Below are 22,787 nucleotides of genomic sequence, written 5' to 3'. Positions count from 1 at the left end.
TGAGTTCCGCTTTCATCCCGCTAGCGAGACTGTCAGTCTTCACCAAATCAGATAGCCGCCGGAAGCCAGAGAGGTATTCCTCCGATCCATAGCGACAAACATCATTGGCGCCGACATGAGAGACCACCTGCAGATGAGTGCACCCTGTACCCTCCATGGCATCCGGAAGGACCCTTTCTACATCTGAAATGACTCCCCCCGGTATGCACACGGAGTGCACATTGGTTTTCGTCCCCTCTCTTGCTGCCATATCCCTAAGGGGCCCCGTTACGCGCCTGACGTTGGAGCTCCCAACTACCAGTAAGCCCACCCTCTGCGACCGCCCGGATCTCGCAGACTGAGGGGAAACCTCTGGAGCACACTGACTGTGACCAACCGACACTGGCCGTTCAAAACAAAAACAGAAGACAAACGACTACGCGAATTTACAGTATTCAGGTACTAAAACGCGCTGCTACAACTCTCAAATACTATAATACCCCCGAAATTTATGAACTAAACAATGCAAGTACCAAAAACACGCAAAGAAATTAAGAATTAAACTATGCAACAAATGAGTGAGCTAGGAGTATACGACTTGCTGCTGCAGCTGCTTATCAAACCGCGGCAGGGAGCACACTCTGTATAGAATCTAATTGGTATCCCGTCAGGTCCAGTGGACTTTCCTCTGTTGAGCGATTCCAGATGCTTTTCTATTCCTTGGACACTTATTTCGATGTTACACATTTTTAGTTTGTGCGAGGATTTAGAAAAGGAACTGCAGTGCGGTCTTCCTCTGTGAAACAGCTTTGGAAAAAGGTGTTTGGTATTTCAGCTTTACGCGCGTCATCCTCTGTTTCAATGCAATCTTCATCCCGGAGTGTCTGGATATGCTGTTTCGAGCCACTTACTGATTTAACGTAAGACCAGAACTTCCTAGGATTTTCTGTCAAGTCGGTACATAGAATTTTACTTTCGAATTCACTGAACGCTTCACGCATAGCCCTCCTTATGCTAACTTTCACATAAAGAACCCTACTGGTGCTGTAATTTCTCTGACACATCGTCTCCATTGTATGTCTGTACATCCGCTGATTCCTTTTCTCCCCTTTAAAACGGTGTATCCCGCTTTGCCGCAATTATAACAGTCAGCAGTGCACGAGCGCAGACGTGTTCAATGCTACTAACCCCTTCGTGACCGCAGCCAGGAGGACGTAACGCCACATCTGGTTAGCGCACGATCTGACAGTTGCGCATGGTCTCAGCCCTGCCACTACGTTGGGCAGCACGCCCTCCAGTCAGCTGTCAGAGCAGCACCATCCTGAACTTCGCACCACAGAAAACACTGCGCTCGTCTAAAATCAGTCACTTCAGCTCAGTTTGTAGTAAGTTGTGTGACGGAAGTACAGGGTGTTTCAAAAATGACCGGTATATTCGAAACGGCAATGCAAACTAAACGAGCAGCGATAGAAATACACCGTTTGTTGCAATATGCTTGGGACAACAATACATTTTCAGGCAGACAAACTTTCGAAATTACAGTAGTTACAATTGTCAACAACAGACGGCGCTGCGGTCTGGGAAACTCTATAGTACGATATTTTCCACATATCCACCATACGTAGCAATAATATGGCGTAGTCTCTGAATGAAATTACCCGAAACCTTTGACAACGTGTCTAGCGAAATGGCTTCACATGCAGATGAGATGTACTGCTTCAGCTGTTCAATTGCTTCTGGATTCTGGCGGTACACCTGGTCTTTCAAGTGTCCCCACAGAAAGAAGTCACAGGGGTTCATGTCTGGCGAATAGGGAGGCCAATCCACGCCGCCTCCTGTATGTTTCGGATAGCCCAAAGCAATCACAGAATCATGGAAATATTGATTCAGGAAATTAAAGACGTCGGCCGTGCGATGTGGCCGGGCACCATCTAGCGTAAACCACGAGGTGTTCGCAGTGTCGTCTAAGGCAGTTTGTACCGCCACAAATTCACGAAGAATGTCCAGTTAGCGTAATGCTTCGGATGTGAAAAACGGGCCAATGATTCCTTTGCAAGAAATGGCGGCCCAGACCAGTACTTTTTGAGGATGCAGGGACGATGGGACTGCAACATGGGGCTTTTCGGTTCCCCATATGCGCCAGTTCTGTTTATTGACGAAGCCGTCCAGGTAAAAATAAGCTTCGTCAGTAAACCAAATGCTGCCCACATGCATATCGCCGTCATCAATCCTGTGCACTATATCGTTAGCGAATGTCTCTCGTGCAGCAATGGTAGCGGCGCTGAGGGGTTGCCGCGTTTGAATTTTGTATGGATAGAGGTGTAAACTCTGGCGCATGAGACGATGCGTGGACGTTGGCGTCATTTCGACCGCAGCTGCAACACGGCGAACGGAAACCAGAGGCCGCTGTTGGATCACCTGCTGCACTAGCTGCGCGTTGCCCTCTGTGGTTGCCGTACGCGGTCGCCCTACCTTTCCAGCACGTTCATCCGTCACGTTCCCAGTCCGTTGAAATTTTTCAAACAGATCCTTTATTGTATCGCTTTTCGGTCCTTTGGTTACATTAAACCTCCGTTGAAAACTTCGTCTTGTTGCAACAACACTGTGTTCTAGGCGGTGGAATTCCAACACCAGAAAAATCCTCTGTTCTAAGGAATAAACCATGTTGTCCACAGCACACTTGCACGTTGTGAACAGCACACGCTTACAGCAGAAAGACGACGTACAGAATGGCGCTCCCACAGACTGCGTTGTCTTCTATATCTTTCACATCACTTGCAGCGCCATCTGTTGTTGAAAATTGTAACTACTGTAATTTCGAAAGTTTGTCCGCCTGAAAATGTACTGTTGTCCTAAGCATATTGCAACAAACGGTGTATTTCTATCGCTGCTCGTTTAGTTTTTATTGCCGTTTCAAATATACCGGTCATTTTTTAAACACCCTGTATGTAGAATATTATTTTGAGCGGTGTCAAGATTTTAGTTTCTAACTTTGTGGTTATCTTTTTATGGAGTCCCTAGCTCAAACCTATGAGAAAAGTATCAGTATAAGGACCTGTCGTCTGCAGTTCGTATGTAATTCACCAAGTATCAATTTATCGGTTTCAACGCATATATTACGTCATACAGAGTAACAGTAAAAGGTCGTCCTTCCATACTTAGTGAATCATTCTTCCTTCCTACCGAACTAAGCATGGTTTGGTGGGAGATGTATCTAATTGGATTAAAGGCATACAACATCACTCACTACTCAAATAATTCAGATTGTTAGCTCAACATGCAAGATTGCGACGAAAGAATTTTCAAACTAGCAAAAGGTTCCTACGACATTAATAAGAACAACTTAACAAATGGTCTTCAGAAAGACACGTAACTGATATGCTTGTAGTATTTTCATAGTATCGATTTATGACCCCCAAATGGATTTGCCATTGCAGATATTGAGTACAAGCTGAATGCGAACTGAGTACAATATTGGAAAATGCTCATTCCTATCTAGACGGACAACTTGCTCACACTGTAAATGAAGCTTTTTCCTTGAATTGCACTCAGTAGTAGAAATTCCATGCAGTCTTATAAGAGAAAAGAATTCTTTTAATGAAGATAAAACTCATCAGTCCAGGCATTCTTTCAGAAACTCTATTGCGTTAAGTGGTAGACCACCTAACATGAATGCCCTACTAACAGATCTTAGCCAGAATATGAACGTTTTATCTGGATTTATAGTACGAGAGAAATTAGTGAGTGGTATCCAGTGCCAGATTTTGTGTTCTTCTTCGTTAGCATGAACAGCAGGATAAGATGTGTTGTGTACATCGTTCCGCGTAGTCAGCGCGTACACAACTTTCCCACTAGAGCGCGCTCCGCTAAGCACAACAGCGCAGGCGCAGCGCTCCTCCGTCTCCGCACTAAGAGGGGTCCTTAGAGACGGACCAAATTCTGCTTCCGCCGATCCGCGTATTAATATGTAACGCAGCCAACGATGTAGGTGCCAACGTAGAACATTTTCTCGTCACGGATCACACTCCTGCAGTGATACCTGAACGCGCGCGATATTATAACGAGTTTACAGACCTCCGATTAGTCAGTGTGCATGAGTCTGCATTGGTCTGCACCAGTCTACTTTAGTCTGCAATCAATTTTCAGTCTGCGCCTAAAAAATTATCATATTCCTGTACATAGCTATGAAGAGAAATGTATAGACACTTTGTCAAGTATCAGAGATAGGTGAGAATACGATTAAAGTACCAAGACCAACGGAACTTCAGATTGTCAGTTGTAAACAGCATCCAGAATCAAGTTACGTAACATCTATCATTTTTATTATTTTAATAAATGTGTGTGAAAATTAATCAAGTTCTATTTAAAGCTGGTCATCGTCAATCTGCTACTCTAAGCGTGCAAGTGGCATTTCTATCGTCTGACCTAACGACAGAAGATAAACACGCCACGATGAGACCACGAGACATATTGCTGACACTCGCCTACTTCGTTGGAGCGACAAGTGAAATAATCTGATGGTGTGTGTACCGAAGGTCTTACAGTAGGCACATCATATGATTGATTGGAGGCACCGTATCGGACTTACCCAAGACCATGTATTGAACCAACTGAAGTTATAGCACTTGTTAAAATGTATGCAAGAATGCTTTGTACCGTCTTCATCCAAACTCAGTGTTTCGTCAATAAGCCGAAAACCATACACTGAGCAACCAGAACTACCGACCTACTATCGATTTAAACGCGTCCAGGTGATAGCAGCGTCATCTGGCGAGGAATTACTGTTAGTCAGATACACGCACGGTGCATGTAGTATCAGTAAGTGTGCTGTCCGTATGTGGGATGGGAAGGCGCGCAATCCTTCTGAGTTTGACAGGGTGGCAGATTGTGATGGCCTGTAGGCTCGGCACGACTTGTCGGGTGTTTGAGAAGTTCTGTGGTGAGAGTCTTCAACACGTAGCGAAACCAACGTGAAACTACGTCCAGACGTCCTCGGGTTGGGCAGCTACCCCTCATTACAGAAGTCGGACCTCGTTGGCTGGGCAGACTAGTAAAACAGGACAGGTAGTAAACTGTGGCGGAGCTAACATCAGACTTTAATGCTGGGCAGAGTACAAGTGTGTCTAAACACAGAGTGCATCGAACACACCTAAGGATGGGCCTCCGCTGCCGACGACCCATGCATGTGCCAGTGTTAACACCACGACATCAGCAAATTGGCACGTGACCATCGGCATTGGACATTAACACAGTGGCAGAACATTGTGTGGTTTGATGAATCCCGATACCTTCTTCAACATGAAGCTGGGAGGGCGTGAATGCGTCGTCTTCCATGGGAACAGCTCCTTGACACCTGTACTGCGGGGCGGAGACAAGCTGGCGGCGGCGCCTTATGCCCTTGGGGAACATTCATGTGGGCATCCATGGATACAGAGGAGCGCGTCCAAGGCACCATGACAGCCAAGGAGTATCGTAGACGGTAGCAGACCACGCACACCCCTTAATGACGATCATGTTCCGCGACAGCAGTGGCGTTTTTAAATAAGATAATGTGCCATGTCACAAGGACAGGAGTGTGGAGTAGTTCGAGAAACCAAGTGGGGAGTTCCAGTTGATTTGCTGACCCCCGAACTCGATAGATATGAAACCGATCGAACAAATCTGGGATGTGACTGAACCTGGCGTCAGAGCTCATCGCCATCCTCCCGGGAATTTACTAGAGCTAGGCGACTTGTCTCTGCAATTCGAATTTCCTCCAGCGATCTACCAAGACCTGATTGCTTCCACGCCACGACGCCGTTATCCGTGCCAAAGATAAACATACTGGTTTTTAGGTAGGTAGTTATAATTTTCTGGTTGATCAGTGTCATTTCTTTGGTTCCTGCAGTCAGCGTAGGTGATTTTGTAGTCGTTGACGGACCTATACATGACCACGTAACTTTTACATATGTTTTTTAAATTTTTCAACCTTCAAGGTATGACTATGTTTGCTGTCAGAAACCAGTTGTTTTGGCACTCAGGGATACGCGTACGATATACAGAACACATCTAAAATCTTACACCTGAGAAACCAAAACAATTTCGTATTGATGCTGTTTTTCGATTGCAATACCGTCGAAAATAAAACTTTATTTAATTTTGTTTTCCGTAGCGATGGTCCCATCACATAATCGTTGAATTTGGACTGCAATAATACGTTTGAGAACACATACATTTGCTCAAAATGCAGTCCATGTGGACTTCTGTGTGTGCGTGCGTGCGTGCGTGTGTGTGTGTGTGTGTGTGTGTGTGTGTGTGTGCGTGTGTGTGTGTGTGTGTGTGTGTGTATCTACATGTGTTATGGGTGATGGATGAACAGTATACAGTGATGTAGGTGTAGTTTACATATTTAGTGCTCATTGGAATTGCACTTTGGTTGGAATATCTAGTTCGTTTCTGTCTTAGCGATTTTTCCCTCTTTTTTTTCATCTGTTGCAACCAGCATTGACTTTCGTGTTGTTTTATTGTCGTTGTTTAAATTTTTGGGATGATTTTGTTTCATGTTTCCAGTTTTCAATTAGCTTAGATCAGGAAAGTCAGTTGGAATAGGAACTGACAGAATAGTTAGGTGAAGTGCGAGAGTGAGAGGGGAAGCCACAGGACTCTTCCGTAGAGAATGAATGCAGTCAGTCCATTGGGTCATACACTTGCGGTGTTAGCAAACCCCACTACTCAGTCAGGTATAATAGAACATGGAAACACAAGGACCACAGAATTCGCTTGGATAAAGCAGAAAAATAACATGCAATGTGCAACTCTACAAATTGAAATGAAACTCCGCAGTCAAAGGATTTATAGCCAGGCCACAGATGTTAGACGTGGTCTGTTGGCAGTGTCTGCGAAGACATAGGGACATGTGACCGACAGTCCGGGTAATGCGGAAATGCATCTTATGATAACTTTACCAGCGTGGAATCAGTATTAAACACAAAAATGGCGAATATCCCACATACATGGATAATGGCACAGAATTGTCCATGATAACTTTACCAGCGTGGAATCAGTATTAAACACAAACATGGCGAATATCCCACATACATGGATAATGGCACAGAATTGTCCATGCAGTCACAACAGGAAACCAAACAACTGACTAACTAACTAACTATAGCTATCTAACTAACTAACTAACTAACCAGGCGACAACTAATCAACGCACAGCCAAGTGTGTCTGCTCTCGAGGAGGAGTCGTCTGCAATATAACAAAGTCTCTACGCGACACAGTCCCGCCGACGGGTACGCATGCAGGTAGTGGAAATAACACTGCCTACTTTCGACAGGAACTGTTATATTCGCCCGAACGCGTACTTAAATATTCTAAACGCATATCTGTATTATAAAGGAGTGGCAAAGTGCGATTCATTGTATGAAGCACGCCGGACGCTTGATCATGAAGAAGCTTCCACACGTTTCTGGTAGGATACTGGAACCTGGACGAAAATATGAGTGCGACAATGAGAACAGAGGGTGGGTAAAAATATGGAAACACAAAACAACGCAGATGGGTCGTTTTGGAATTCCAGCTCGCCCTGCAGTTCCATGGACGGCGAAGCGAGAGACGAAGAATAGTGTAGTGCTGAAGCTACTCGCTTCCTTGCTCACGTACAGCGTGCACTAGCTGAGACGCTACCTCAAGAACAGTTCCAGGTCGCTGCACGACATCTCGGAACAAGGGTTACAAAGGACGATGCACGTTAGCGCATAGATAACACACAATGAGTGATCACAAGGGTCTGTGGGGGCACAACGACAGACCTAATTGGCAGAATTCAGGAGGCAGAATGGATGCCTGGAGTAATAGAGAGTGGGGTGGAAGTCGTACTCAATGTCAGAATAAGCCAGGCTGTACACACACAAAAACAAACAAAAGGAGGCGACGATGACCAATACTCTAACGACAAGAAGAAGCTCCAGAAGGCACATAGTCAGTGTTACCTTATCGACATAAGAGTGGAAGGAATTAAGACCAAGACAATCCTGGATTCTGGTTTGAAAGTGACTGCCCTTTTTGCGTCTTTTTACCTGAAACTGGCGGAGAGGGGCAGAAAATTCGCGGAGATGCCCATTTAAGGGATCTCATTAATTACTGCGTTTGAGCTGAAAAGAAACGTGTAGAAAAACAAGCTAGGCGATAGAAGAAACGATTTTCAGCTGACTGCAGCTACTATAGGTGGGTTGTCGCACGATTTTATCATCAGCAACGAGATAAACTCGGGCAGGATCATTGTCATGTATTGTACCACGAAAATCGTGAGTAATTTGTTTGAAGATGAAATGTAAATGGCATTAATGGCGCATTTAATTTAGTATGTACAAGGGGGCCGAGAACATTTATTATAGAGTGCCACAGGGACCAAAAAGTAAGTTACTAGATGGAACAGGGGAGTCAAATAAAGTCAGTTTACCGGCCATGAGTCGTGAAGAGTGTTTCACTCATCCGCCTGGTGAATGGGAATCTGACAAACATCTTGCAATTGCTCATAGTTTAGAGAGAGTCTAACGTGGGTTTCTTGTAGGGTTTAGAGGGCCAGAGGCCGTTAATAAGTAATTTTAAACGAATCCCATAACGTCCATGCGGATAAGGAGGTCACGTACCGAGAAGAACACGCTACTAAGCGGCGTAAAGCCACACTCGAACCTCGAAACGACTAAATTACTCATTGCTTTGACTGAATGTCGGCAACAAAGCCCTCAAAGTAACAGAGCCGTTCATTTTGAACGGAGAATGCTACAGAGATTGCGTTATGGGGGAGGGTCACACCGAAGAGGATCAGGAAAGTATATCACACTCACACACATCAGTAGAAAGATCCAGTGTTGTCCCATCCACTGAGAAATAGTTTGTTAGAGCTAGAAGGCTTTCGAAGATCTACAGTTGTTTTTATGAATCGAATTGGAGGGAGAAACCGCTGAAATCGCCCCCCCCCCCACCCACCCTTATTCCCTACCACCAATTTAATTGCTCGGGCACGGATGATTTCATGTTTGTGATACCGAGAGCAGAAACGATCAGCCGGATGTAGACGTGGAGAGCGCAGAAGCCGATCCACATGTAATGGCGCTGAATGCCCACGTTATCTATGATCGTTGGGATGCTTAATGCCCCCAGGTTGAGAGCACGCATCTCCCTAAGTAGATCAGTCCATAGTAGTAGAAGTATTAATAATTGTAGAGATCGCAAATGCTCTGTATTTTGTTGATGTAATATGTGATAGTAACTGGTACGTATGTATTGTGTCTCCATAGGTATTTTTATGCGTGAAGACTGTAGTACATTAGTATGGATGCAAAGAGATGATGCTGAGAGTACATATGTGTGCATGTGTTCCGCTTGCTACGGCGCCATCCACTTTACCAAACCTAGATTTCCACGAAGCGATAAAGTACAACGCTGCTCACCCTAGTCTTATGCTATATACTTCGTGTTTTTATATATAATTTCAACATGATGGCCCAAGGTTTATGATATATCTGTACGATTTGATGCTAGAACAGGTGATGTGTAGGATTGTGTGATGTTAGCGTGAATGTTGCAGTTTACGAGGACACTCCAGGAGTTGCATGTGGTCTACGCAGACGCCATGCATTGCGTGGGAAGTAGAATTATCCAAGTTAAAGTTAATTTGCATGTTAGATATGAAAGCCTTATTCTGAACTAAACTGAATACATAAGACATGTTACGTCAATAAAATAACCTCAAAATATTCTCCATTTATGCAAAATTTCTGCCTCGGAGAAATTACTAACGGTATCCGACCACTGTTTAAATGGAACATTCAGAAGTAGCTGATGTTTTCTTTGCGCAACGGGAAACACGAAAGGAAGCTGGCACGAATATTTGAATGAATCCAAGATCACGATTACAGATTGTAACTTTCAGGCATAGATCACTTGCAATGAGTATGATGTACCTCATTTTTAAATCATAACGCCGGCCTGAGTGGCCGCGTGGCTCTAGGCGCTACAGTCTGGAACCACGCGACCGCTACGGTCGCAGGTTCGAATCCTGCCTCGGGCATGGATGTTTGTGATGTTCTTAGGTTAGTTAGGTTTAAGTACTCCCACAGTGCTCAGAGCCATCTGAACCCTTTTTTAAATCATAACACAGATACACAAAATAATATGATATTTAACAGTCACGTCGAAATATAACCTAGAACGGAACGAAGACTTGAAGTCTCCCCAACGAAGACTTACCTTGTTGGCTGTAAGAGCATGCAAAAAATTCAAAATATTCCTACTGGTAACAGTTCTGTTTTCATTAATAATTCAGCTTAAGACACACTGAGGGTTGAAAAAAATCAAAATCCAAAATGCTTTAGCGTGATTCATGATTTTATCACCTAACGTGGCGGCCAGAGTGGCCGAGCGGCCCTAGGCGCTACTGTCTGGAACCGCGAGACCGCTATGGTTGCAGGTTCGAATCCTGCCTCGGGCATGGTTGTGTGTGATGTCCTTAGGTTAGTTAGGTTTAAGTAGTTCTACGTTCTAGGGGACTGATGGCCTCAGCAGTTAAGTCCCATAGTGCGCAGAGCCATTTGAACCATTTTTTAAGTAAGGCAATAAGCAGTGGCACAAACAAAATTGCATTTTTATTATTATGGACCACGTGGCGTACAGCTCTATATACAATGGAAGCAGACCAAAAGAAAACTCCATACACTGTGTAATAGTCAAAGCAATATCAATATAATGAGAAGTAATCGAATGCCATATTATAATCTCACGGATGGACAACTGATATACTGATACTGTTCCATGACCATGGAATAAGATCTTTCTTTCTGAACAACGGAAAATGTGTTCGGATGTGACTGAAGTTACGTCTATAGACCGGAAATTGTTGCACACTAAATTTTATGCTAAGCCAGCCCCGACATTCGCGCCCACAAACAGGAAACACAGAAGCACAGAGAATGCTGCCTGCAGGCAGCAGAGTGCCTTTGTCTAGCATTAAACGGGAAATGTTTCGACGAAACTCTGTCGCATACGGATCCGATCGGTCATCGAACCATACTTCCAATGTATCGACTACAGACATATCTTCTTTACCATCCAATGGCTTTTGTGTGCTTAGCAGTCGAGAAACCAGGTACAGAATGTCCTCGCTGTAATTCAGTGATTCGAAAATTGTGTAAAAATAAATAATATGGAAGGCGACTTTTAATGTGCGGCTTTCAGACATTCGAGTTCGTTGGTGTAGCTCACTTTGAAACGTCCCCTTAGAAAAATTAACGAATTACTGTGCTGATAAACCCCTTACGTTATTTGATTTTCAAAGAGTTGAGCAAAACTGAACGTGCACAGACATTTCTCTCTTTACTTAGTCAGATCATCAATAAACTGACACACAATATTTTTAGCTCAACGCAATCTGACTTTCAATAATCCCTACAAAATAATGGCCCTGACTGACAATAACCTATACCTTTCATGAATCACTTACCACACAAAAATCTTCGTTACTCGAACTACTGCAATGCAGCGATCGCCAATGTTGCCAGCTAAATAAAAGATTCTAACTACTGAAGGCACAAACTACTGACAGGCATAGTTAGCAAATGAAAGATTTTGATAGAGAACAAACAACGTACTTACGTTAATAGTGTTCAATAGTCATAATATATATATATATATATATATATATATATATATATATATATATATCAGTTCATGACATCCAGTCTTACAAATTTACTGTCTCTGATGGACACACGTCCAGATCATTCACCCTCAAAACTCCGCCATCTGTCTCCCCACATCTACTACTGCTGGAGGCTCACCTCCAACTGCGTAACGCTACGCGCTGTTCACATCCAGCTGCCCAAAACTACAATAGCAAACAACAATGCAAACCAGCCACAGACTGCACACAGCACAGCCAGTGATTTTCGTACAGAGCGCTACGTGGCGTTACCAATAAAAAAACCTAAACAGCCTACTTACACAGTAAAGATACGAGAGGCCTCCAAAGATGCGCAATGTCACCATGTGTCCGCCGGCCGCAGGTGGAGCTCTTCAATGGAAACGCACATATGTTCTTATTGTCGGAATTAGACACTCCGAGAGGGTACATTATTGCATATTTTTTATAATACTGTATTGGTATCCATCGCATCATCCGACATGACCTATGCTAATGTGATGCTACCTGTCTGGAATGTAGAGTGCTTGTAATTAAAGTTTAGCTATTTGAGCCAGTGTAGAAGGAATTACTATTTACCGTTTAAGTACCCAACTCTATAGGAATGATGTTCAGACTGTGCGCTGCAGGATTTGCGTTGTTAACAGTTAGTGTTTCTATTGTTGTTAGACGCCGGTTCTGGACATTCGACGTAGTGTTGAAATACAAGCATTAGTGTGCATTACAGTTGCACACAGCCAACATAGTTCCGGACGAGGTGAGCACCCGTAAAGCTGTTTTATTAAAACAGCACCAATAGTGCCGCAGCTCTTCGCTAGTATCGACGCATCATAGGAATACGGAGGGGTCCTCTTTCCGCACCGGGGTTGAATAACATGAATCGTGAGTCCGAATTATCTGATCATTTGGGAACTGCTCCTGGGAGAGGTTGGCAGCCAATTGCGCAACAAATTGTTCAATAACGATCTTCAAGCAATGCACAAGCTGTGTCATGACAGCTAAAACTTCCATGATCCATCGTTCTAAAAGTGCTGAGAATTGCTTTGAAATGGTACGTCTGGCGCGATTTGAGGCTGTTGTGGATGCAGATGGTGGTCATATTGTGCAACGTTTGCAACCTGGAATCTAAACATTCTACGCAATTAACAGATGTTACCCTTTCAAGTGGAAATTTTAATGCGTTTGTTTCAGTGGTTTATTCGTTATTTCTCTTCTGGAAGTCATTAGAAATCTTTCGATAAAATTTCATTGTCCTACGATTACTCGATTTCCATGGGAGCCCTCTCAAGTAGAGAAAGTTTAATTATAACCACCGTGTATTTGTTTGACGGTGTTATCAATTATTTGTGATACTACTCACTTTGCAGTTTATGTGCTAAACTTGACTAACACTACCACACGTTCAATTTTATTTCATAAATATTGCTATCGCACAAAGGTTTGACAGTCTTCTAATCTAAATTCCATGTGTGATGTGTGTGTGTTATTTTTAATATGATGACACTGTAGAAAGAAATTAATTGTACTTTTTTATGTGTGTAATGTCACTGTTCTCAATAACTGATTAAGGGGCTTCCTGGTATGAATTGTTTAATGGGCTTGACATGTTTTGTGCAAACCTGAACATTCCTCCGGAAACCGCACTAAGCTTGTGAGTGACGTGCCGTAGCTGTTTAAAAAAATGGAGATACTCTTGAAGAATAAGATGTGGCGGCGCAATGGGCCTGGTGTGCAACTGATGGGCCACCTTACCATGACTCTAACCCCCTGTTCCTAAATTTAAGAAACATTCCTAGGAGCAACGCAGTACTTTGCGGCTCAGTAAGCTATGCATTGTTGTCGTGTCACAGACGGAGAACAGATGCTGATTACAGGTGTTGTGCTCCACTGTGAAAGGTGTGCCCTGTTTGAAGACTGCCTAATAGCTGAGAGGCGCTGTCCCATTTCCTCAGGACTGCCATACTTGATCGGAGAAGTAAGCACTTGACTGACACATCAAGACTTCTTCTTTTTTTTCAAAAAAATATGATGTTAAGCTACAGACTCCTTGAAGACTCAATAATGCCAAGTACAGACACCTAGACACATTCACGTGTGTTTACGTTCATCAATTTTCTGACAAGTGTGGGACAGCAGCTGCTATGTTTATGGGCAATAATGATAATACCTTCAGCTGTATGTATAAGTTTTTATTTATTTAGGACATTTTTCGATGGAACGATTCACCATCTTTAGGTCCCGACAAACACAAAACATATCATTCACCATACTACATAATTAACAAAATCGCACTATATATATTTACTTTCTTAAATGATGAAATATTAATTATGTTTGGCTAAACCAGTTTTCATTATATATGTGTGTGACCGTTAGTAGTAAAAATATAAAATATATACTGCAGGAACTAGATCCCCTGTAACAATTTGAAGTAATAATTGCTGGGAAACCAAACATCTGTGAGTGTGTTGGGTTGTTCAAGAATGTGTCGGTCACATTAAACTGGCAAATGCTGTGGTGCACAATGTGTCATTTGCGTGGGATAGAACAAAACCATATAAAAGAAATCTTACTTAATTTCGTTGGAATTAAAAAAAATGTTTAAAAACTCTCCATACAGGGGAGAATCGTTATTTTTAATGTAACAACTACGTGTTGACACCTACGATTCTTCACACACTTTGTCCGACTAAGGTGTTTCTGCGATATCGAGGGGAATTTCTACAAGCGTTAATATACAAGAGTGAGATTTTAATAATGACAACGCAACAAAGGCTTAATTGTATACTAGTAAATGTCTTTACAAAGAAAATACATTTAAGCGTATAGGATATGCATTATTCCATTTCACCTACGTAACAAAAATTTTGCTTAATAAAGGGATGAGTAATTCTGTATCTCATAAACGCAGCATGCGATAACAGTTCTAATCACGTTGATTATTAGTGTCCTATTATGTGCTTCTGTTTCATCCCATGCAAATGACACGTTGTACTCATTGGTGTATCCTGTAAAGGTTGGTGAGGCATGCAACATGAAACTTATCAGTTGTATGTACTGTCTATTTGAGACTGCTCACTTACCATGGTTTTATCTGTAGCGGAATGCCACCCTGAGGTTCTTCTTGTACAACGTCTCAGTAACATCGTCGGAAAATGCGTTTCGAGTTTTCATCTTGATCAGCAGATCCTTTTCTATGGGAATGTTGGAGAGTGACGACAGACGGCTTTTCCGTCGCGCATTGCTATCGAACGTCTTTATTCTTTTCAGTGCGGAAGGTCGTTCTGCTGGTGACGATGTAACCGGTATCGTTAATGTCAGTTCACAGAGATTCAATGTTCTTCAAGTCTAGAGTGAAGCTCATTTTGATACTGGACAAATTTGTGCTTCCCTCAGAAACTCCACTTCAAGATGTAATCACGGCTTTACGCTTTCACCTATAAATATCAAAAATTCCCTATATATTGTCCTCAGTTTTTCAAACGCCTCCTTGGAAAACCCATCTGCAAAACTTGAGAACTTCTTTTGGGTCAAACATTTGAATAAACTACAAGTCAGGGAGCGCACAAAATCTGATGTTTAACGGAATGATTATAATATTTAATACCTCAAGGTACATTCTCCTGTAGTCATTCTTTACTAATGTTTTTGTGTAATTTTCCATTTTTCTCTTCCTTGGAGTGTCACATATGTTTTCAGCCCAGCAGCATATTTTTTCAAAGCTACTGTATTTCTTAGTGCGCAGCTTTTCTTTCAGGTCTTCTGTTTTTTGCTGCATGACTAGTGTCCAAGAATTTTGACTGCGCAATGTTAAAGGCAACGTATATCAATGAAAACAACTTTTCGAACAGACACAAAAGGAAGTTAAACTGAAAATCTCGTTACAGCATGAGAAATCCACGTGTTCCATTTGGGTCCCTATATTGTGAGTTTTCCTAAATGCACCCGTACAAATTTTCAACTTCAACACTATGACCTACCAGTATGTACCATGCCACTTGAATAACTCCACTTTGTTGGTGCAATCTTTGAAAATCTCTTCTTCATTATTACAATTAATAAGTTCGTTTTCCGAAGAATTGACTAAAATTTGACAAAATCTCTAATATTAAGAAAATCACTGTACATGCACTCATTTGCGACAGTGCGTGTGATTAAACCGAGCTCAACTAGTGAGCGTACCAGTGCACACATATGGCGTGTGGAATTACTTAAATTTTGTTTGCAAGCTGTGTAAATGTGCTTCCATGACGGCCCCTCCATCATACGTCTGCGTGACCAACATATTTTTGCATACACATTCCTCAAGGCGGTCTATTGCTACAGTCGTGGAAATCAGCACAAAGTCATGGGTATCTGGGAGAAAATTAAGATTGTCGGTTGGAACAGTTGTGCACACTGTATATTCAACGCTATGAGACCAACTATACCAATATATGCAATTAAATGGTATCGCATTTGATGTTACTAGTACAATACATAACAAGACTTCAACGATTTAGGTCACTGAGGGTAGAACTCGGTGTAAAGGCACTCGACTGCGCAGTTTCACTGTGCATGTACGTGCCTTTACTGCAGATAGGAAACAGACACCATTAGTGAGAGTGCGTGTCGAGTACATAAACCACGATTGTGACAATGCCAAGCAGAAAACAGTTATCATGTAAAGAAAAAGGAAAATGTGTGCATACTAGGAAATGGACCTCTTTCATCGTCAAACCGCAGAGAAGTTGAATCATTGAAATACAGTCATTGACAGCATTTGTCAAATTTGGCGCACGATGTGCAAAGAACGGAAAATACGAGTAAAGTAGAAAATTATCTCAGGCATCGAAATGGTTACTACTGCGCAACACAAATGTCATTAACTGTTATTCTTCTCAGCTTGTTGCTGGTTTATGGTTGCCTCTAACTGCCCGACATGCACGACAAATTTTGCGTCACGACAAGCATCTTTCATTCGAGAAACGACTGCAGAAACCTGCTCTAATACCCAAACATAAACTAGCAAGATAAGTGTTTGCTGAAATCGTACGTCATGGACATCAGAATGAGACAAAATGATCTTCAGTGATGAGAAGATGTTCAGTTTAGACTGGCAGGATAGATTTCAGTACTAAGGGCATGATATGACAATAGGGCAGCAAGCAGGTAAGAATGAGTAGACACTTTGGTCTTGAAAGTGTTACGATTTGGTGAGCTTTCTGCGTTAAAGGTAAATCACGCATTTCTAGGTGAAACACTAAAATGGACTCTGCATGTAAACTGACATGCTAAAGACAGAATTTATTAGAATGTAGGAGGACCTAGGGGACGAAATTGAAATGTTGCAATAAGACAATGAATCTGAACATGTTTCTGCCACAGCCAAAAAGTGGTTTGAAGATAAAGATATAGATTTCTTGCCCTGGCCTGCACGTAGCCCGAATTCAGACCCCGTGGAAAGCCTTTGGGGAGTACCTTCAATGTGTGTTTATCGTAATGGAAGGCAATTTGACGCCGTGTATGAACTGGAAAGGGCGTTACGAGAAGAATGGACGACAACTTCAGTGCAACAAAACAGACCCTAACAAAATCAAAGCCTTAGAGAAATAACACAACAGGACAGTGAGTGCCTTTGTACCAGTTTCCATCCAGAAAATGGAAACGCCTTATTTTCCTACTCGTGTTATGAATGAAACTCTGTGAATTCAGTCATGACTGTTTATGTCTTCTATGCACCTACTATTTTCATAATAAATTCGATAAATGGGTCTCTTATGACATACCGATGTTTCATCTAATAAAATACAAATAAATGTCGCTTGTCCCATACAGTTTTTATTTCGGAGAACAAAACACCACACACGCTTTGAATTAAATCATTTTGTGAGTGATGGAATAACCTGGGGAACACAGAGGCTGTGGGTTCTAAATTTGTCGTCAGACTCAACCAACAAATGCATTAACTCGACATAATTGCCTCGATTGATGGTTCCGCACCTTTTCCTGTGTCCTCGAAATGATAATTCTTTGGTTCTAAAAATCAGGTGGGTGCTATCAATCTCTTAAGTGTTTCCCGGTTCAGTTTCAAGGTTCCGTTGTGCCGTAAAATGCTTCCACATTTCTGTTCAGCTAACTCCAAATCATTCCTACTTTTATCAGATTTGACCACGGCTATCAAAGCACGAAGATGTGATTCTGATCCTTCATGCTTTGAAATTTAATTGTGCAGATTATTAATGTCCGAATAACCACGATCTTTACTGCTTCAGGTAAATTTGTTCATCATGAGCAACAAATATGACCAACAAAAGAGTTTACGAATGTTTGACTGCCGCAAAATCAATCTTGTGGTAAATATCAAAAATAAATGTTCGTATGAAAAATTACTGAGTCAGGCGGTATGTCGCCAAATTTTGATGAGCTCAAACTTTTCACTGAATAGAGAGTAGAGAGATTTATTAATCAGTCGTTTTGTGAAACCACTGGCTAAAATATTATGCAGACACAAAAAACTCGATTCATTCATTCGCCACTAATCTCAGCACACTAAGTTCAGGGTATAAGAAGAGAAAACGTGCTGAATGCAGTCTTCCTAATGCATGCAGCTGTCCATGTTTCACTCGATCTTGATGTGAAGTCACAAAAAGCCAAATGGGTGCCTTGTTTATACGTTGCAAGAACTAAATAAAAGATTGCCCTCGTAGGCACACCATCTCTTGAACAGCGCAGAAATAGGCTATGCGTTGAAAGAAAAGAACGTACGGACTATGAGATTGATATTATATTATCCATTCCATCAATGTTTTCTACAAAACAATGATGTTTAGTACCGGAACCCACACATACATACTTAAATGACCGTCAATTTCTACAACCACTTGCTTTTTGGATTTCCCTTTCGCCTGCCGCTGTGGCCGAGCGGTTCTAGGTGCATCAGTCCGGAACCGCGCTGCTGCTACGGTCGCAGATTCGAATCCTGCCTCGAGCATGGATGTGTGTGATGTCCTTAGGTTAGTTAGGTTTAAATAGTTCAAAGTATAGGCGACTGATGACATCAGATGTTAAGACCCATAGTGCTTAGAGCCATTTGAACCATTTCCTTTTCCATTTTCACCATTTCCATTTTTTAATTTTTTGGAACCGTTGGTCTTATGAACATGCCTATACATAATAGCATCTAGTTAATCATGCAAGACAAAGTTCATTAACGTTAACATATATATGCCATATAATATGGCGTTTTTCATAATATGCAAGTATAATTGTCGCTATTGACTGGGAAGAGGTCTCTTGAAGTAACAAATTCAAAGCTTGTTCCAAATGTACGTAAGGTTGCTATTCCTTTCACCAATTTTCCGCCATTTAAACGTATGATAAACTGCACAAGTGAGTTTCTTCCTACTTCTTCAAATAGGAAACTTACAGCACCTCATGTTGCTGGGCAAACTGATAACGAAGCAGCCTGAGCTGGAATTAGCTTACTCTTGCTATTATGAACCATTTTTCATACAAATCTAATCTCTTTATACTTTCGGCAGCTATTGTTTGTTTTCTACACAGGACCATTCGATTTATATCGCGGTTTCCAAACCTTATCAACTTCAAGTGGGAGTTTCCTCATTAAATTGAAAATCTAGTTGTAAGCTGCATAAGGTACAATAAGATATATAACATTCACAAATATTATATCCTAATCTGACATGAATTTGTTGCAAAAGCATACAGATGCAAAAAATGAACGACATAGCCTATGAAACCGTAATCGACAAATTGTAATTGGTCTATATCCTGAATGCGCCCTCTTGTGCGGTCGACTTTAAGCACATTAAATTCTACAACTAAGTAAATAGAAGATTTAATAAATCGTGGCCCACCTACCTATCAAAAATATTTTCCAGCAGATGTCAATTCCCGTGAATTTCCTACCTCTCTACTTCAGTTTATACTTCCGAACAATGGATGTATGCCGCATGACTACATAGTTTGAAGCGGAAATCAAAAAGCATTATTTTGTTTTCCTTGTCATTTACTTTCTAGTCAGGCTGAGAAAGTCAGTTCATACTTTTCTTCGAAGTCAGGATTTTCACTAAACCGGAAAAAATTATACGACATGACCCAAGAACATTAATACAGCAATATTCATAAAGAATGTTACTTGAAACAGCGAAACTTCGAGATTCAATTAAAACATATTCCTAGGAATCGAGAAATAGATTGAGATTATAGCTTATGTTTGTAAAGACATTGTATGACGATTACCTTATGTGGCATTGTATCATTGTCAAAGAAAAATGGACTTCAGAGATTCATCTCAGAAAACTGGAGCTACAAATGATGGAAATTTCCTCAGAAAGTTAGAATTCTTAAGTCACTGCGATCCAATTTTTGCAAGACACACCAGCAATGCAAGAGACGGACATGAAAGTGTTTACATGTGCAATATGTGACATTCAGAATGAATTTATTTATAGTTGTGTCCGTCCTGTCGGAAGTGGGATCTTGGAACAGAGAGAAAATTCGAATTATTATTCAATTATTGTTGATGCAACTCCTGATTAAAATTGTGTTTAAAAACGAACGTTTTTCCTGCGTTATATTTCCTTCAATAAGAAAAATTATAAGTATGAAATAAATGAACGGTTTTTGAAATTTGTAAATTGTAATCAGAAAACAGGAGTTGCTACTGAACATTTAATTGAATCAAATCTAGTGAAACACTTAGTTCTTATAGTGAATGCCGTGGACGAGGCTATGATGGCGGAAATAACGTGAGTGCCGGTTATAAAGGAGCTTAGATACATTTCGTTTAGGGCAATTCTCCTGCAAAATTTTCTCTGTGTGCTTGTCAGAAACCTAAATTATGTGGAGTACGTGACAGGTGAGAGTTGTCATGAAGCTCATACTTTTTCGGAGTGTTTCAAGAACTATTCAGTTACAGTCCATAACGATGGTAAATGCTGAGACAGTGTTTATTTTCCATGTCTGACACCCATTGGCGAGCTGGGGTTGACAGCATAAGACCGAGCCCGCATCTCGTGGTCGTGCGGTAGCGTTCTCGCTTCCCACGCCCGGGTTCCCGGGTTCGATTCCCGGCGGGGTCACGGATTTTCTCTGCCTCGTGATGGCTGGGTGTTGTGTGATGTCCTTAGGTTAGTTTGGTTTAAGTAGCTCTAAGTTCTAAGGGACTGATGACCATAGATGTTAAGTCCCATAGTGCTCAGAGCCATTTGAACCATAAGACCAATTGCAATTCACGTGGATAAGATTGTCACTGCTTTTGAAACTCAGTAAGTTAAATTTGTCATCCGAAAGACGCTCTGTGGATGAGGTTTTTTAGATTATGTGAAATATTTCGAGTGTTTAATCGTGGAATCAGTTTGTTTAAAGTTGTTGGTACCAAGTGACTACAGAAGTAAATTACAACAAGTTCCAAATACTATCATTGATGGTGAGGTGAGTAACATCGATAGTTTGTTAAATAACTTAAAATATCTTTGCGAAAATCGGGACACCATTCCCCCGGAACCCAAAGTTGTTGCCTGTACGATTAATATCGATCGCGATTTTCCGGAGTTGCGCTCTAAGAACATGAAGTCCTTCGTTATGAAACCAGAAATGAACTGACAGATGTGAATTCAGAAGATTAATTCAAGATAAATGTTTTTATGTTATTATTGACTATCTAGTGTCTACTTTGAAAACCGAATACGAAACAGTGAAGATATCAGATGATACGTTTGGGCTGCATGGAAATATTCGAAGATAACTGACGATCTGGTCGCTGGGGCATCCAAGTTATTCACCAATGAATACCATAGTGATGTAACAGATTTAGAACAATAAATTACGTATTTGGGAGCAATTAATATTTCAAACTTCAGAGATATTGCTTTGGAACCATTAGATATCTTGAATAAGATGCAAAATCTTCAAAATTTCAAGCTTATTGCGGAATGTATGTGTAGTTTTGAGCACCTTTTGCTCTCTTCCAGACACTGTAACTAAAGTAGAAAGCTCATTGAGGACACTGGCTTGTATTGAAAACTGTCTACAGGAATTACGCATGAACAACGTCTCACATATTTGGGGATCTTGGCAATTGTATCCAATCTGGCGAGACAACTATACTTTGACAATTTAATTCAAACTTTTACTGAACAAAAAGCTCGCAAAGCGCAATGATAGTGTTATAGGAAAGTAGGTAGTAATACACTACCCAAATACTCGTTGCATGACTTGTTGCGGTATATGTGCGAGCACGCTACTGTCTGTTTATTGAAATGTGTGGGCACGTTGAGAACAAGGGTGGGGGGGGGGAGGGGGGTCGATGTACACTCCAGACCGCAGAGCAATATTCGTCAATGTGTAAACCAGTGTGATACTTAGCCTAACGTTTTAAAGTGAAGTGAAAGTAAATTAAAGCTACATACATAATAAAATTAAATGGAGCGCACATACATTTTACAACACTTTATTTTTGTAATTTCATCGTCATATCAGTTTTCTATCTTGCCTTGTAGGTACTGGTCGAGCTATCATCCACTTCCCTAGCTCTGTTGGTCTTGGGCTCCTGGTAACAGTCTTCATCACTACTTTGCAAATCAATACTTATTACTATTTTATCAGTTGCCTATTTTATCAAAGCGTTACAGCGTTGGTGCTTTTTCTCAGTATATTTAAGTTTTGCACATTCATTCATGGCTCATCTGAGTGGTAGGTTAATTCTTTAGAAATTGCAGTGGGAACAGGATGAGAGGATGAAGTTTGTTTAAGTATCTGCCAGCGGTCTCACGTGCATAATCAGTGATGGTTTATGGCCATTTCGAAGTATTCGACTTTATCTCTTTATTAAAAATCTTGAAAAGTTCTTTTCTCTTTGTGTGTGGCGAGTGGAATGATAGTTAGAGCTACACACATGGCACATTCCATTTCGGAAATCGTTAGGGAATCCAATATTCCAAACACCACATTGTCAAGATCGTTCAGCACGGACAACGCAGTGGCCGATGGCGTTCACTTAACGACCGAGAGCAGCGGTGTTTGCGTACAGTTGCCAGTGTTAATGGACAAACAACACTAAGTGAAATAGCCGCAGGTATCAATGTGGGACGTACGACGAACGTATCCGTTAAGACAGTA

This window comes from Schistocerca gregaria, chromosome X (genome assembly GCF_023897955.1).
Source record: "Schistocerca gregaria isolate iqSchGreg1 chromosome X, iqSchGreg1.2, whole genome shotgun sequence".
Classification (NCBI taxonomy): Eukaryota; Metazoa; Arthropoda; class Insecta; order Orthoptera; family Acrididae; genus Schistocerca; species Schistocerca gregaria.
The sequence above is the reverse complement of the archived record's forward strand: the minus strand, read 5'-3'. Positions refer to the sequence as shown.